Raw genomic sequence first — 14134 nt, 5'->3', positions numbered from 1 at the left:
AAATTCCAATGTGTGGTCGCCAGCTGTCAATTCGCTTCAAACATATCAAGGGCTATAACTTTTTAAATTACGTTGCGATAAGCTCGAAATTTTGGCATCTGGCAGCACAAATTGAGCACTAATTCGTGATATCAAATTCATTCCAAAATATTAATATTTTCCTTAAGTGGTCGCCAACTTGACGTCAAGTTGGCGACCAACTTACTATATGCTATAACTTTTTACGTAATGCAGCACAAACTCTGATATCTACGGCACAAATTAGCACAAATGGAGCACTAATTCGTGACAAATTTTGACCTTGAAATTCCAATGTGTGGTCGCCAGCTGTCAATTCGCTTCAAACATATCAAGTGCTATAACTTTTTAGTTTACGTTGCGATAAGCACGACATTTTGGCATCTCGCAGCACAAATTGAGCACTAATTCGTGATATAAAATTCATTTAAAAAAATTGATATTTTCCTTGGGTGGTCGCCAACTTGACGTCAAGTTGGCGACCAACTTACTATATGCTATAACTTTTTACGTAATGAAGCACAAACTCTGATTTCTACGGCACAAATTAGCACAAATGGAGCACTAATTCGTAACAAATTTTGACCTTGAAATTCCAATGTGTGGTCGCCAGCTGTCAATTCACTTCAAACATATCAAGGGCTATAACTTTTTAGTTTACGTTGCGATAAGCACGAAATTTTGGCATCTCGCAGCACAAATTGAGCACTAATTCGTGATATAAAATTCATTTTAAAAAATTGATATTTTCTTTGGGTGGTCGCCAACTTGACGTCAAGTTGGCGACCAACTTACTATATGCTATAACTTTTTACGTAATGCAGCACAAACTCTGATTTCTACGGCACAAATTAGCACAAATGGAGCACTAACTCGTGACAAATTTTGACCTTGAAATTCCAATGTGTGGTCGCCAGCTGTCAATTCGCTTCAAACATATCAAGGGCTATAACTTTTTAAATTACGTTGCGATAAGCTCGAAATTTTGGCATCTGGCAGCACAAATTGAGCACTAATTCGTGATATCAAATTCATTCCAAAATATTAATATTTTCCTTAAGTGGTCGCCAACTTGACGTCAAGTTGGCGACCAACTTACTATATGCTATAACTTTTTACGTAATGCAGCACAAATTCTGATTTCTACGGCACAAATTAGCACAAATTGAGCACTAATTCGTGACGAATTTTGACCTTGAAATTCCAATGTGTGGTCGCCAGCTGTCAATTCGCTTCAAACATATCAAGGGCTATAACTTTTTAAATTACGTTGCGATAAGCTCGAAATTTTGGCATCTGGCAGCACAAATTGAGCACTAATTCGTGATATCAAATTCATTCCAAAATGTTAATATTTTCCTTAAGTGGTGCGACCAACTTACTATATGCTATAATTTTTTACGTAATGCAGCACAAACTCTGATTTCTACGGCACAAATTAGCACAAATTGAGCACTAATTCGTGACAAATTTTGACCTTGAAATTCCAATGTGTGGTCGCCAGCTGTCAATTCGCTTCAAACATATCAAGGGCTATAACTTTAAAATTACGTTGCGATAAGCTCGAAATTTTTGCATCTGGCAGCACAAATTGAGCACTAATTCGTGATATCAAATTCATTCCAAAATATTAATATTTTCCTTAAGTGGTCGCCAACTTGACGTCAAGTTGGCGACCAACTTACTATATGCTATAACTTTTTACGTAATGCAGCCCAAACTCTGATTTCTACGGCACAAATTAGCACAAATTGAGCACTAATTCGTGACAAATTTTGACCTTGAAATTCCAAAGTGTGGTCGCCAGCTGTCAATTCGCTTCAAACATATCAAGGGCTATAACTTTTTAAATTACGTTGCGATAAGCTCGAAATTTTGGGATCTGGCAGCACAAATTGAGCACTAATTCGTGATATCAAATTCATTCCAAAATATTAATATTTTCCTTAAGTGGTCGCCAACTTGACGTCAAGTTGGCGACCAACTTACTATATGCTATAACTTTTTACGTAATGCAGCACAAACTCTGATTTCTACGGCACAAATTAGCACAAATTGAGCACTAATTCGTGACAAATTTTGACCTTGAAATTCCAATGTGTGGTCGCCAGCTGTCAATTCGCTTCAAACATATCAAGTGCTATAACTTTTTATTTTACGTTGCGATAAGCACAAAATTTTGGCATTTTGCAGCACAAATTGAGCACTAATTCGTGATATAAAATTTATTCTTAAAAATTAATATTTTCCTTGGGTGGTCGCCAACTTGACGTCAAGTTGGCGACCACCTTAATATATGCTATAACTTTGTACGTAATGCAGCACAAATTCTGATTTCTGCGGCACAAATTAGCACAAATTGAGCACTAATTCGTGACATAAAATTCATTCCAAAAAATTGATATTTTCTTTGGGTGGTCGCCAACTTGACGTCAAGTTGGCGACCACCTTAATATTTGCTATAACTTTTTACGTAATGCAGCACAAATTCTGATTTCTACGGCACAAATTAGCACAAATTGAGCACTAATTCGTGACATAAAATTCATTCCAAAAAATTGATATTTTCTTTGGGTGGTCGCCAACTTGACGTCAAGTTGGCGACCACCTTAATATTTGCTATAACTTTTTACGTAATGCAGCACAAATTCTGATTTCTACGGCACAAATTAGCACAAATTGAGCACTAATTCGTGTCAAATTTTGACCTTGAAATTCCAATGTGTGGTCGCCAACTTGACACACGTAGAGGGCGTGCACTGCGCCTGAGGCGCTGAGTCCGCCTGAAGGCCTGGTGCAGCGCCTCAGAGAGCAAGGAGACCGCGTGCACAAGGTACGGCCCCTGCCGGGTCGCTGGTTCGCATCCCGGCATCACGCGGATCGCGTTTCATCAGTGTTCAACCTGTTATTGTTCAACCATTTGAGAAAGACAATACCCTTATGGCTTCTCCGTTCCCATTGTCACAGCTCATTGTTGACGCGTTTGCAATTGTTGCGTGCTTGGCGAGTGAAGACGTATCGGAATGGGTCAGGTGTGCGGTAACGACGATTAGAGGCATCTCCAATGTGCTCAGACTGTTGGCTCGGCCAGACAACACCGCAACACAGTGTATTGTCACCTCAGCCACTGCAGGCCTCGTGGTCCGTGTGCCAGATCCGAGCATCGAACCAAGGCCCTATGAGGAGTCCCGCTGCCTCTTGTTGTAAGATAGAGGTTATGTGTGGATGTCTATGGAAAACACGACACTGTATTACTTCTAAAGTGTTGTTAAGTTGGTAGGTATGTTTGGCGGTGGCGCGGTACTTGCACCAATGAGGGAGCCTGAAGCGAGGTTCCTGCAGGCGAGGCATTCAAGTATCGCGCTGTGAGCTGTCGTGGACAACTTGGTAGACACCTCAGCAGGTATATTTTGGCAGGATAAACCTAGGATTTATTAGTTTTTGTTTTACGAAATATTTTATGCTTGGTGAAGATGCAGCTAAATTTTGATTCATTAAAGTGCAATGAAAATCTCAGTGTCATCTATTTCAACTGTTTATAGACAAACGAGAAAAATACTAACAATGCAGACTTGAATATTCTATGAAATGCCAATCAAAGCAAGAAACAATTAAAATAAATCTTGAGCTGTTGATAAACGGAACGTTGTATAATAAAGCACTGCTGGTCTTTCCTATTGTCAAAACGAAAACAAAGCTTACTTAAGATTCCATATTACGTTCTTGCTTATTTAGGAAACGCTGAAATTCATATTACACTTACTTTTTTTTGACGTGACGTCTAATAAATCGATGAACGCCGGCTGCAAGCACGAAAAAGTGCCCCGTTACGCACATTGTCCCATTACGCTGTGTCCCGTTACGCTCATTGTACGCTTGCGCCGCATCTATCTCTCTTCCACTCGATTGGAACAATCATCGATTTGACATTTTCGAGGCACATTAAACTTGAAACACTCCCATTCGTTTCCTACTTTTCAAGAAGTTAAATAGCAAACATGTATAAAAGTTATAGTTAAAATAATCTGTTCGTTAAAGTAATAAACATATTTGAATTAATGAGTGCAAATAAAAGTAAATTTATCAATTAAATTGTAGATTTAATTTCACTCCTTCTTTGTATCCATACAAAATAGTGATAATTCAATAAAAATGATTCAATTTTATTCCTAAAAGTATGCAATCATTTCATCAATGTTTTGTTATGACGTTGTCACGTTAAACTATCGTCCGTAACCCGACTTTGCAGACAACCAATTTTGTTTAGTGATTTAATAACTCGTTCCTCGAGAAGACCACACTGTGACTAAGTGGGCGCAGCTGCGGCGAGTCGAGGCGTATCAGCACTGACACTGTGGCTGTTTCCAGCTGTGTCTTTGTAACACACGGGTCCCAGAACTGGCCGACACTGTGTTGTGTGTTGGTGGCACGTGATCTTCTGTGGTCGAGACAGGAAATGAAATAAACGGTAGTAAAATAGGATAGCCGGTCTGAGCCCAGAAGTAGGAATGTGGAGCCTGAACCTATGTCCGCCATCTTGGATTGTGACCTTACGGCGACCATATTGGATGACCTTGACCTTTTACCATGTCCTTGACTTCAAAAGTTTCCAAAATTTTCCGTAAATTCGCCAAAATCCACCAAAATTTGCAATTTTTGAAAAATAGTTCAGCCAAAAAATAAAATTAAAAAATCAGAAAAAAATTCTCTATTTCGACAGAAAAAAAAAACAGTTTTCTTGTTTTCGTCTGCTAGAGTGCGCTGCCGCCATATTAGTTTAATTTTCATCCTTTAGAATGCAGTAATTATTTATTTCCAGAGCGCCCGACATTTGTCAGCCCCCTTGGCCGCCATCTTAGAATACTGTATTTTAAAGCTATAAATTCGGGAAAAAAATTCCAAAATTCATTTTAAAAAATCGACAATTAATTAATTGATTCGATGGATTCCTGTCCTTGGTTCAATCCTTGCTCGATCAAGAAAAAAGTTAACTATAGGTTAAATAGGCTATAGTACTTATTCAATAAAAATAACAAAAAATCCTAAATGATGCTTAAATTCCTATACTACCAAAAACCAATACGTCAATGATGACATAATGGCAGCCATCTTGCAAATTCATAATATTTGATCTAGAAATTCGGAAAACATTCCAAAAATCATCAAAAATTCACTCATTAATGTACTAACTTATTCGAACGACATCCTTCCTCAGTTAGATCCTTGGTCAAGGCAAAAAATATATACATTTAATTAAATAGGCCTATATCAATTTAACATAAAAGAGACAGGTTCTAAAAATAATAACATTTTTTTTCAAATACAATTTTTTACATAAATCCTAGCTAAAGTTATCAATCTAATTAACATTTAGTTCTGCATTGGCTTGAACTGACTGATTCATAGCTACAATCGGTTTACTGAAGACAGAGACCAGCAAGATCCTTTACCTACATAGTATTAAAAGTTTCTGGATACTGTGTTTAACAGACAGCTTCAGATCGTTGGAACTATACATGGGAGTATTCACTGTCTTGAATGTACACTTCTTCACTTTGTTTTCAAATGGATATGGTTTGCCATATACACAGTCCAACCACGAGTTATATTTTTAAGTTCCGTACGTTGCTACTTCATCTGTAAGCTGGTTGATTATTTCTTCTTGATATCATCAAGAAAAGTACAAATGTCTATTGACTCACTAAATGTATTTACATAATAGTAGTATTTCAACATTCCACGAAATGCATATTTCGTCTAGATGAATCCATTATAATTTACCTATAATGCACCAAGATCAGTCTTAGGCTTAGATTCATGTCCAGGTCTCATCGCAATTGGTTGTTGAACGTCTGTTTTTGTACTTGTTCGCATACAAGTCTCCAATCTAAAGCGAGAAGTCGAAGTTTATGCAGGTAGTTCAACAGTAGGCACACGGACTTCACCTTTAAAAAAAAAATCGCATTTCGTCTAAAAATGTTAATACAAGTAAACCAAAAATGACACTTATAGCAGCGAAACTTCATATAAGATGGATTCTTCATATGGATTTACTCCTCTCATGTCTTCGTGCATCATGGGAAAATGCGAACGTCATATCACAGTAGCCGCAAGGATGTCTAGTCGACGAAGAAGACGAACCTTTCAGACCCGAACCGGATACTGATGTTACTGCAGTTGTACCAATTCCCTGGGTACTCTTAAGCAAATCAATCAATCGTTGTTGTAGCGAACGAAACCTTTGTTTTCTGTCTCGCAGCAGGACCTTTGCATGTCTTCAACTTATCATTTCTTGCAAATTTTCTCGTGACATTGTTTACAGCCAAACGTTTTGCGAGGTAGATTATTCTCTCTTCTCCTGTTGTCGAGCATTAGCTACTGTTGTTTGAGAAATTATTTTCACAATAACGTCGCTGACGCTCGCTAGTTGTTAAAAAATCACCAGCAATTTGAAGTCTCCATCGACGGCGAAAAGTCATTCATAGAGGTTTCCTCTGCAGCCAGCACTGTATGACTAGGTAGTTCTTACATCGTCGCAGTCCGTAATAAACTGAAAGTCCCGTCGTCTGAGTACTCGATTATATTCTCGCAACCGATTGGATAATATGATAGTCAAAACAAGAACCATTTACTATAATACACAAGTCAAAACAACATTCAAAAAAGGAAGCACACTAAAAAAAAGGAAGCATATTTTAAAGCACATTTGACAAAATAAATTGGCACGCAGTACATACACTGGACACACAATACACACAGAGGACACAAAGTGTACACACAATACACACGTGGACGTTAGTTCCTGTGCGCTGTTCTAGGGCGCGCATGTGTGTATCTACAATAAAGGACACAGGCTCAGAAGATGTAATGATGGAGGTTTTGCCACAAGTTCTTACCACTAAACCTTTTTTTTGCGTACCGAGTATTCATTAATCAAATAAAGTACTTCCGCAATAAATTTCTGCAATTAACTTGACTGTCTACTCTCATAGGTTGATGTATTGTAGAATAGATCTTGTTAGAGGTGGTGGTAGGAGGCGAGGTACGTACAAACACTGTTTTATTTTCAACTGAGGCGGATCTGGATATTTGTTGAGAAGAGAAGAATTAGGGGTTGGGAGTCCCTTAATTTCTGTATCATAGACATGCATATTTGTAGCCTAAATACGCACACTTGATGTTTATAACAACGCCGACAACGCCTGCGATAAAATTAGATCAAAACGTGTTTTTAACTTTTTTTTCCTTGAAGTGATAAACAACGGAGTAATGACCGCTTAAAAAATATTATAATATACCACTTTAAATAATATCGAAAACTTCTTGCAGCTAAGCAGCAAATACGTTAATATTTTTTTCTTGTAACACAGATTATGGCACGTGTGAAAACATTGTTGACCATCATCCCCAGCAGCAACACACAGATGTGGTCGATTTTAGAGGAACGCTGTCCAAAGTACACTACACGCCTCACCCGTGTTTAACTAGGTCACTTGAAATTACAGCACACCGACAAGCCTCTAATGCACACCAACACGACACTACATCACGCCAGTTAGCCGATCTAACTGGTGGGGAGCTTCACTCCCCCGCCGAATTAGGTACACGTAACTTTTATAGCATTACACAACCTACCAGCGCACACACAGGCCCGTGTGCCAAACCTATCCCACAAGACACGCGCCCCCGCCGTCGATTCAAATGATTCTACACCAGTGTGGGGTGCACCTGAGTTACTATGCACTTGGCGAGTTATAGAAACTTCGGTTTCTGGCCTCGCCCACGCTTACTACCCCGGATGGCAATATGATGAATCGGTGGCTGTCGAAAAGCACGTCGAAACTAACAAATCAGTTTCGTTGTCGGAACGGAATGTCTCGCGGAATGTCCGCCAGTGAGTCTGCAGGGCCTGCAAGAAGGCAGCTGGGTTGCGCTCCGAGGCCAGACCTGCGCTTGTTTACAGCAGTCGGTATTCTGGGATCCAGCCTGCTTATGGCGTCGCTACCTCGCTCCGTGGAGTCTGTCCTCACCACCTCTTCACTCAACTGACACTCTTAGGTGCGACATACACAGTATACATTATTATATGTATTAATTAATATTAATGGCCCCTCATGACCCCCACATTCGATTGCGGGCCCTATGGACCCAGGATCGGAGACGCGCCCTCTATTTCCCCCCCCCCCCCAGAAAAAAATATTTTACAGTCACGTGCTACATTATAATTGCATGGTTATTTCTTACCTACACTCTTTTTAGAATGTTATTTAACCATAAAATACAGGGTATAATCGTGGTAACTGTTATGTAAGTCCAAACTAAGCTTTATTTATAAAATGATTTTACTTTAAAATAACCACAGCGAGTATGTATATTTATTTCACACACCGAGATAAAAATAAACGGGTCTGTGCCCGGACCACCTCTAGGTCTGTTTACGAAAATATGTAAGAGTTCGCTGAGGGCTGATAAGTAGGGGCAGGTATTTTTAGCAAAAAAAAAATATATATATATCTGAACGCCTATTTGACTGCAACTAGCTATACCTGCACCAGCAGTATCTTCCTTGTGATTGGCGGCCGTATGCAAGAGAAGTCGTTGCTTTTTCTTCTTTTTTTTTTTGACCGAGCCACTCAGGACGTGTTTGCTTCCGCACTGAATTACTGCAATTAAGTGTTGTAACAGTAGACATGTTATCTGGAATCTGGAAGAACCTCATTTATTCACGAAACACAGACGATGGATGCTACAGTGTTTCAACTTCCAGCTGCTCTCGGAATCTTTTCGGGGGAAAAAAAAAGCACGGCCCTAGTTCTTCGTAACGTGTTGTAGATGTGGCCAAAGCGCGCGCCATAAGCCGAGGCGGCACCAAGCATCACTCATTACCGCCACTTGACAGTCACTCATTGCGTGGCTGTTAGCGCGGGACTAGACACTACCACAGCGCTCGGCTTCGAGCATCGCACAGCGCCCCATGGGAACAGTGACGGATTAGGTGGTAGCTATTTGTTCGACGTGACCTTTGCAACAGGGGGTTGGCAGCTAAGGAAGCAACACCCTCCCCCCCTTCCTCTGTACCCCTGCGACCCTACTTCCGGGAAAGGGCACCAGTGCATTGACATCAGCGATATGAGAAGTGAGTTTGTAAATACCTTCGAACTATAATATTTTAATTGTTTGTGAAGTTATTTTATTTCAAACTAGCTGATGCCCGACATGCGTTGCAATGCCTCGGTAATTTTTTTGTAATTTGTTTGAAGTAGGTACATGTACACAAAACATCTCTCTCTCTCTCTCTCTCATTCTCTACCTCTCTCTCTCTCTCTCTATATATATATATATAATTCTCTATCCCTCTAAATATATATCTCTCTCTACCTACCTCTCTATGTATATCACTATATCTCTCTGTCTCTCTATATCTTCATGTAAATATTATCTACCCGTATCTATCTCTAATTATATATATACATATTTCATATATATACCTATATATCTCTAGATATGTCACATTATAGCAATGAAAATATTAAAAATCTATATTTTTACCTCTCACGGGCGTGACATACCTATGTAAAAAAAATCGTGCGTATTCGAATGCAACTTTGTGTCAAAATTTCAAATCAATTGGTGAAGAACTTCCGGAGATTTCAGATTCTTAACGAATGAACATTCACATTGTTACTCGTGGAGGGGAGGTGTTGGCGGGGCCTAAGACGACGGAACCACGTGCCTAGTGGAGACTCGCGAGCCGGCCGGGACCGAGCACGCACACTCCGCACTTGCCCTCGGCCGCCCGAGAGCGCACTGGGCGAGGGCGCAGCTCCCGAACTGGCGCGGCTCCATGAGGCGTGGTGGATCCGCGAGCGGTGATTTGTAACAGCTGCTCCTCGTCAACAGCGCAGTCTGGACCATACACGGCCGAGGAGGCCTCCAACCCGATGTACGTCACTTATTTGAAGCACGGATTCATGATGAGGGCATTAGCAATCACTTTCTTGGTAAAAAAAAAACGTATCGAACACTATTTTTTACGGATACCCAGAACCAATGTCGCTGAAAAACGTACCTGCATGGTGTACAACATTAAAGTAATAATGCAACCGCAGAGTCCGACTGGACTTTCGACATCCGAAAGTCCTTGGAGAACAACAGAATTACGAAATTCACGGTAACAATGCTCTCCATTGTTGGCCTCGTTTTTCCTCTCTCCTGAAATGGATGTATGTTTTTTTTTTTTTTTTTTTTTTCATAAATACCCATTGATTTTTGAATAAATAATAATATTTTCTCTTGCAGGAAGTACCAGTGATAAACAGATTCAGTTGTCTCCGGCACTCAAATACTTTTCTTCGAGTCCCATCATTCCGTTATTCACCGGACCGGAACACACCGCCGGTCGCTGTTCGGATTCATACGGAGTGTTCAATAATAAAGTGTTGGTATTTTCACCAGTAGAGATACTTCAATCGCAGAACTGACCAAGATGTGAATGTGTTACATGAGTGGCCGCCTACCCGGAAACACACACTGTGCGCAGAGCTTCAGGAAAAAGAACGCGATTTCAAAACTACTAAAAGATATCCGAGTGGGGCCTGCTTACGAAAAGCATTTAACAGTTCGCTGAGGGCTGAAAAGTAATTTTGATTTTGGATTAAGTTTTTAAACTGTATTTTTAAAAGAGTTAAAATTGCTAAAACGCATGTTTTCAGAGTAATTTTTAGGCGTAAAACAATCGGTACAGATTCTTGAAAGCACTTAAGGGACATGCATTACACTTTTAGCTTAATTTCTCCGCCATATAATGTTACGGTCACCACTCAAATTTCACAGTTATCCTGTGACGACAATTTCAGAGACTTGCGCTTAGAGGCTATACCGCGCTGGAAGCACCAGCGAGCGTCGCGCTTATCATCCCGCCTCACTGACACACATACACCCCTGACGAGGCGGGCCCCTTAACCCTGACGTGACTACTCCTGTGACGTCACCCGTCTGCCGGGAGTTGGACCAACCAGGACTCACTAGCTCCACCCGAACACTAGCTAGGGGACTCACTAGAAGTGCATCGTACTCGACGCGGCCATCTTTGGGTTGCTTCCGAATTTCTCACAAAGGAATTGCCGGTGCATCCCCACATGCATCCACTCGAATCGAGGTTTGCAGAGATGCAACATTCGGATCCACTAGTGCGGCCCTGCATCCATTATCTTCAAGATCGCGTTTCATTTTGTTTGTATATAATATTGCTTCGGATTTGTGTCATGAGATTGGTTTAAAACATTGTAAGAGTAAGTGATAACTCATATAGAGACAAATAAAAACGTTAATAAAAATTACCATAAGGTCAACTTCAACTTATATGGGTATTTAATACCCATTATAAGTATTTTTTAATATTTTCAGATCCAGAACAAATTTTTCTTCTTCATCACTAACATTTATAACATCAACACTACATTATTTTGTTTTAATTTTTTTTCTTCATTTTGCTGAATATTCGTAGATATCACTTTGATAACACAGCTCAAAAAGGCTGCGTGCACATTAGTACGACCAACTGTAAACAGGTGGAGCTCGCAGTAAAAGTATTCGGATACTATCCATCCCTTAGAAACAGGTCATTTACATCGTGGCTGCATGGCAAGCCTTCTTTTCACAGACGAGAGAGCCAAACGTCCGATCGTGCATCTTCGGTTTTTTTTGTTCATTGTAAATAAATATGGCGGTGTTCATAAAAGGAAAGACACAATTTTGTGGACAGTTGATTTGGTTAGGATAGCTACATTAAAGATACTGTGAAATCATGTAAACGGTTTCCTAGCGCTGGATAGCTACATATTAAAAAGTTATTTTCTAAGCAACCATAAAATGATTTTACAGTATTTTTAATGTAGCTATACTTACCTAATATCCAACTATCCACAATGTTTTAAATTATTTATAATGCAGCTAACCTATCCTAATCGACCGCAAAATTTAATGCCACACTGGTTTACACAATGAGATAGAACGGCGTATGACGTATGAGTAAGCTACATCCCAAATAAATACACCTGCTGTGGTACGGGGGAAAAAAAGCGAGCATGAACTTCGGGGAACTTCTGGTGTGGCTCTCTCGTCTGTGAAATGAAGGCTTCCCGTGGCTGCAACTGCTAAGGGATGCAGGGATGTGTGCGCTGTGGAGGCATCCCTGTGTATTCGGACAGAGCCGCTGCAACTTGACGTGCACCCTGTACTGCTGCTGTCAGCTCGGCTCAGCTCGGCTCCTGACAGCTCTCTGGCGAGGACAGGAGGAACCACACTCAACATCGGAATACTTCATAACTGGCGAAATAAATCTTCATATACATATTTCAAACAAATATTTCGAAGTAGTATAGAAACGTATGTCCGAGCGCAGGTTCCAGGCTGAGCTGTGAGGTGGGGGTCAATGACCGACCGGTGAGCTGACGTCACGGCGGCCATCTTGGATTACATTGACCTTTGATCTGGAACTTTACCTCAGTCACCATCTCGAATTTTGCCTTCTCGTAATCGAAACGCCACACTCACCGAATGTTGCAAATTATGTTATGCTCGTCATCTTGAATTTTTATGAATTTTTATGAATTCATCGTTGAATTTTCGTTACGGTCGCCATTTTGGATTATAGAACATTGTAAATTTCGTTACGGCCGCCATCTTTAATTCTGAGGTACCGTCCGCTATATTGTATCTGGTCTCACTGTCACTTTTTATATTCTGACAAGTCCGCCATCTTGTCGTCTGCTGGAGGCGGTCATCTTGGATGATATCACGACCACTATCTTGTTTTTTTCTCTTCTGCTGGAGGCCACCATCTTGGATACTGAATTCTTTGTTTCTGATGATTGTTCCTAGAGAGCAACAGCATCGCTCTGTCTCAGGCATTTGAGGTTGATGTTCCATTACCTTGCCAATTTTATAGTGGTCCTCATAGACATATGAAGTTTTTTTTATACAACATACATTGGAACCATGGTGGTTCTAACCATTACAGATCAGACCTCTGACTTGAAAAACATATGCCACTGACCGCATGTCCATCGAGACACTTACAATACCGAGTATTAATGAAGATATACAAAAAACACACATATTGACTTGTATTTTTTTTAATTTGAAGGAATAATAGCATCACATGCTAGAGCTCATTGCATCCATCTTTTATTTGAATACTAGTTACCAGTAGTGCTAGTTAAAACACATCACCTGCTAGAGGGCGCCGCTGCCATCTTGTTTTCAGTAATTGATACAAGGAGGCTAGTGTTATGTAGTACACACACCATCTGCTAGAGGGCACTGTCACCATATTAGTTTAATTTTTAGCCACTAACCGCAATAGTATACCATGCCATTCGCCATCTTGTCGAAAATCTGTAATTATTTAGCTATAAATTCGGGAAATATTAAAAAATTCGTAAAAAAATCACTAATTAATTTAATGGTTGAATCGATGGATTCCTGACCTTGCTGTTATCCTTGTTCAATTCCAAAAAAATAATTTGATTAAATATCCCATATTTACCATAATATTGGCATGTTTAAGAGATAAAATACTACAAGTTCTTTTACAAACAATTTATTACATAAATTCTACATTACTACAAGTACAAAGAATAACATATTACAAGCGTTTCTCGAATTCTGCAGTCTTCTTAGAGTGTAAAGCAAGTTCTTTATATACATTGGCATGTAATTTCAAGGCATCTCCACATGACAGTTGATTACCACATACAGCACACAGCACAGAGTTCCCGGGTTCTTTAAAGGAACAGTGATATATTTCATGATTCCTCTCACATGTGTACAAAAGTCTTTCTGCAGAAAATACATTTTGGTCCCGATGAATGTGCAACCAGTCCATCACAGTTCCTGATGTGTCTTTTTATTCTTCCATAGCATATAAACTTCAGCACAGCACCAAGTTGAGTGATGTGTAATGGGCAGTAGAGACCACGTGGCTCCAGTAAGAGAGCGGGTGGTGCTTGTTGCAGTACTTCCAGCGCAGCACCAAGCTGAGTGACGTGTAATGGGCAGTAGAGACCATGTGGCTCCAGTAAGAGAGCGGGTCGTGCTTGTTGCAGTACTTCCA

General features: G+C 40.1%; 1 protein-coding gene and 1 long non-coding RNA gene across 8 annotated transcripts in view; both read left to right on the top strand.

Moving 5' to 3' along the window:
* Positions 1–14134, top strand: part of LOC134531121 (multiple C2 and transmembrane domain-containing protein) — a 201565-nt gene that overhangs the window by 157769 nt on the left and 29662 nt on the right. The gene's annotated exons all lie outside the window — the stretch shown is intronic.
* Positions 2384–14069, top strand: LOC134531142 (uncharacterized). Its single transcript, XR_010074949.1, has 3 exons — positions 2384–2851; positions 2986–3421; positions 14037–14069. It is a non-coding gene; the product is annotated as an uncharacterized LOC134531142 (long non-coding RNA).

This window comes from Bacillus rossius, chromosome 1 (genome assembly GCF_032445375.1).
Source record: "Bacillus rossius redtenbacheri isolate Brsri chromosome 1, Brsri_v3, whole genome shotgun sequence".
Classification (NCBI taxonomy): domain Eukaryota; kingdom Metazoa; phylum Arthropoda; class Insecta; order Phasmatodea; family Bacillidae; genus Bacillus; species Bacillus rossius.
This window is presented reverse-complemented; position numbering and strand designations above follow the sequence as displayed.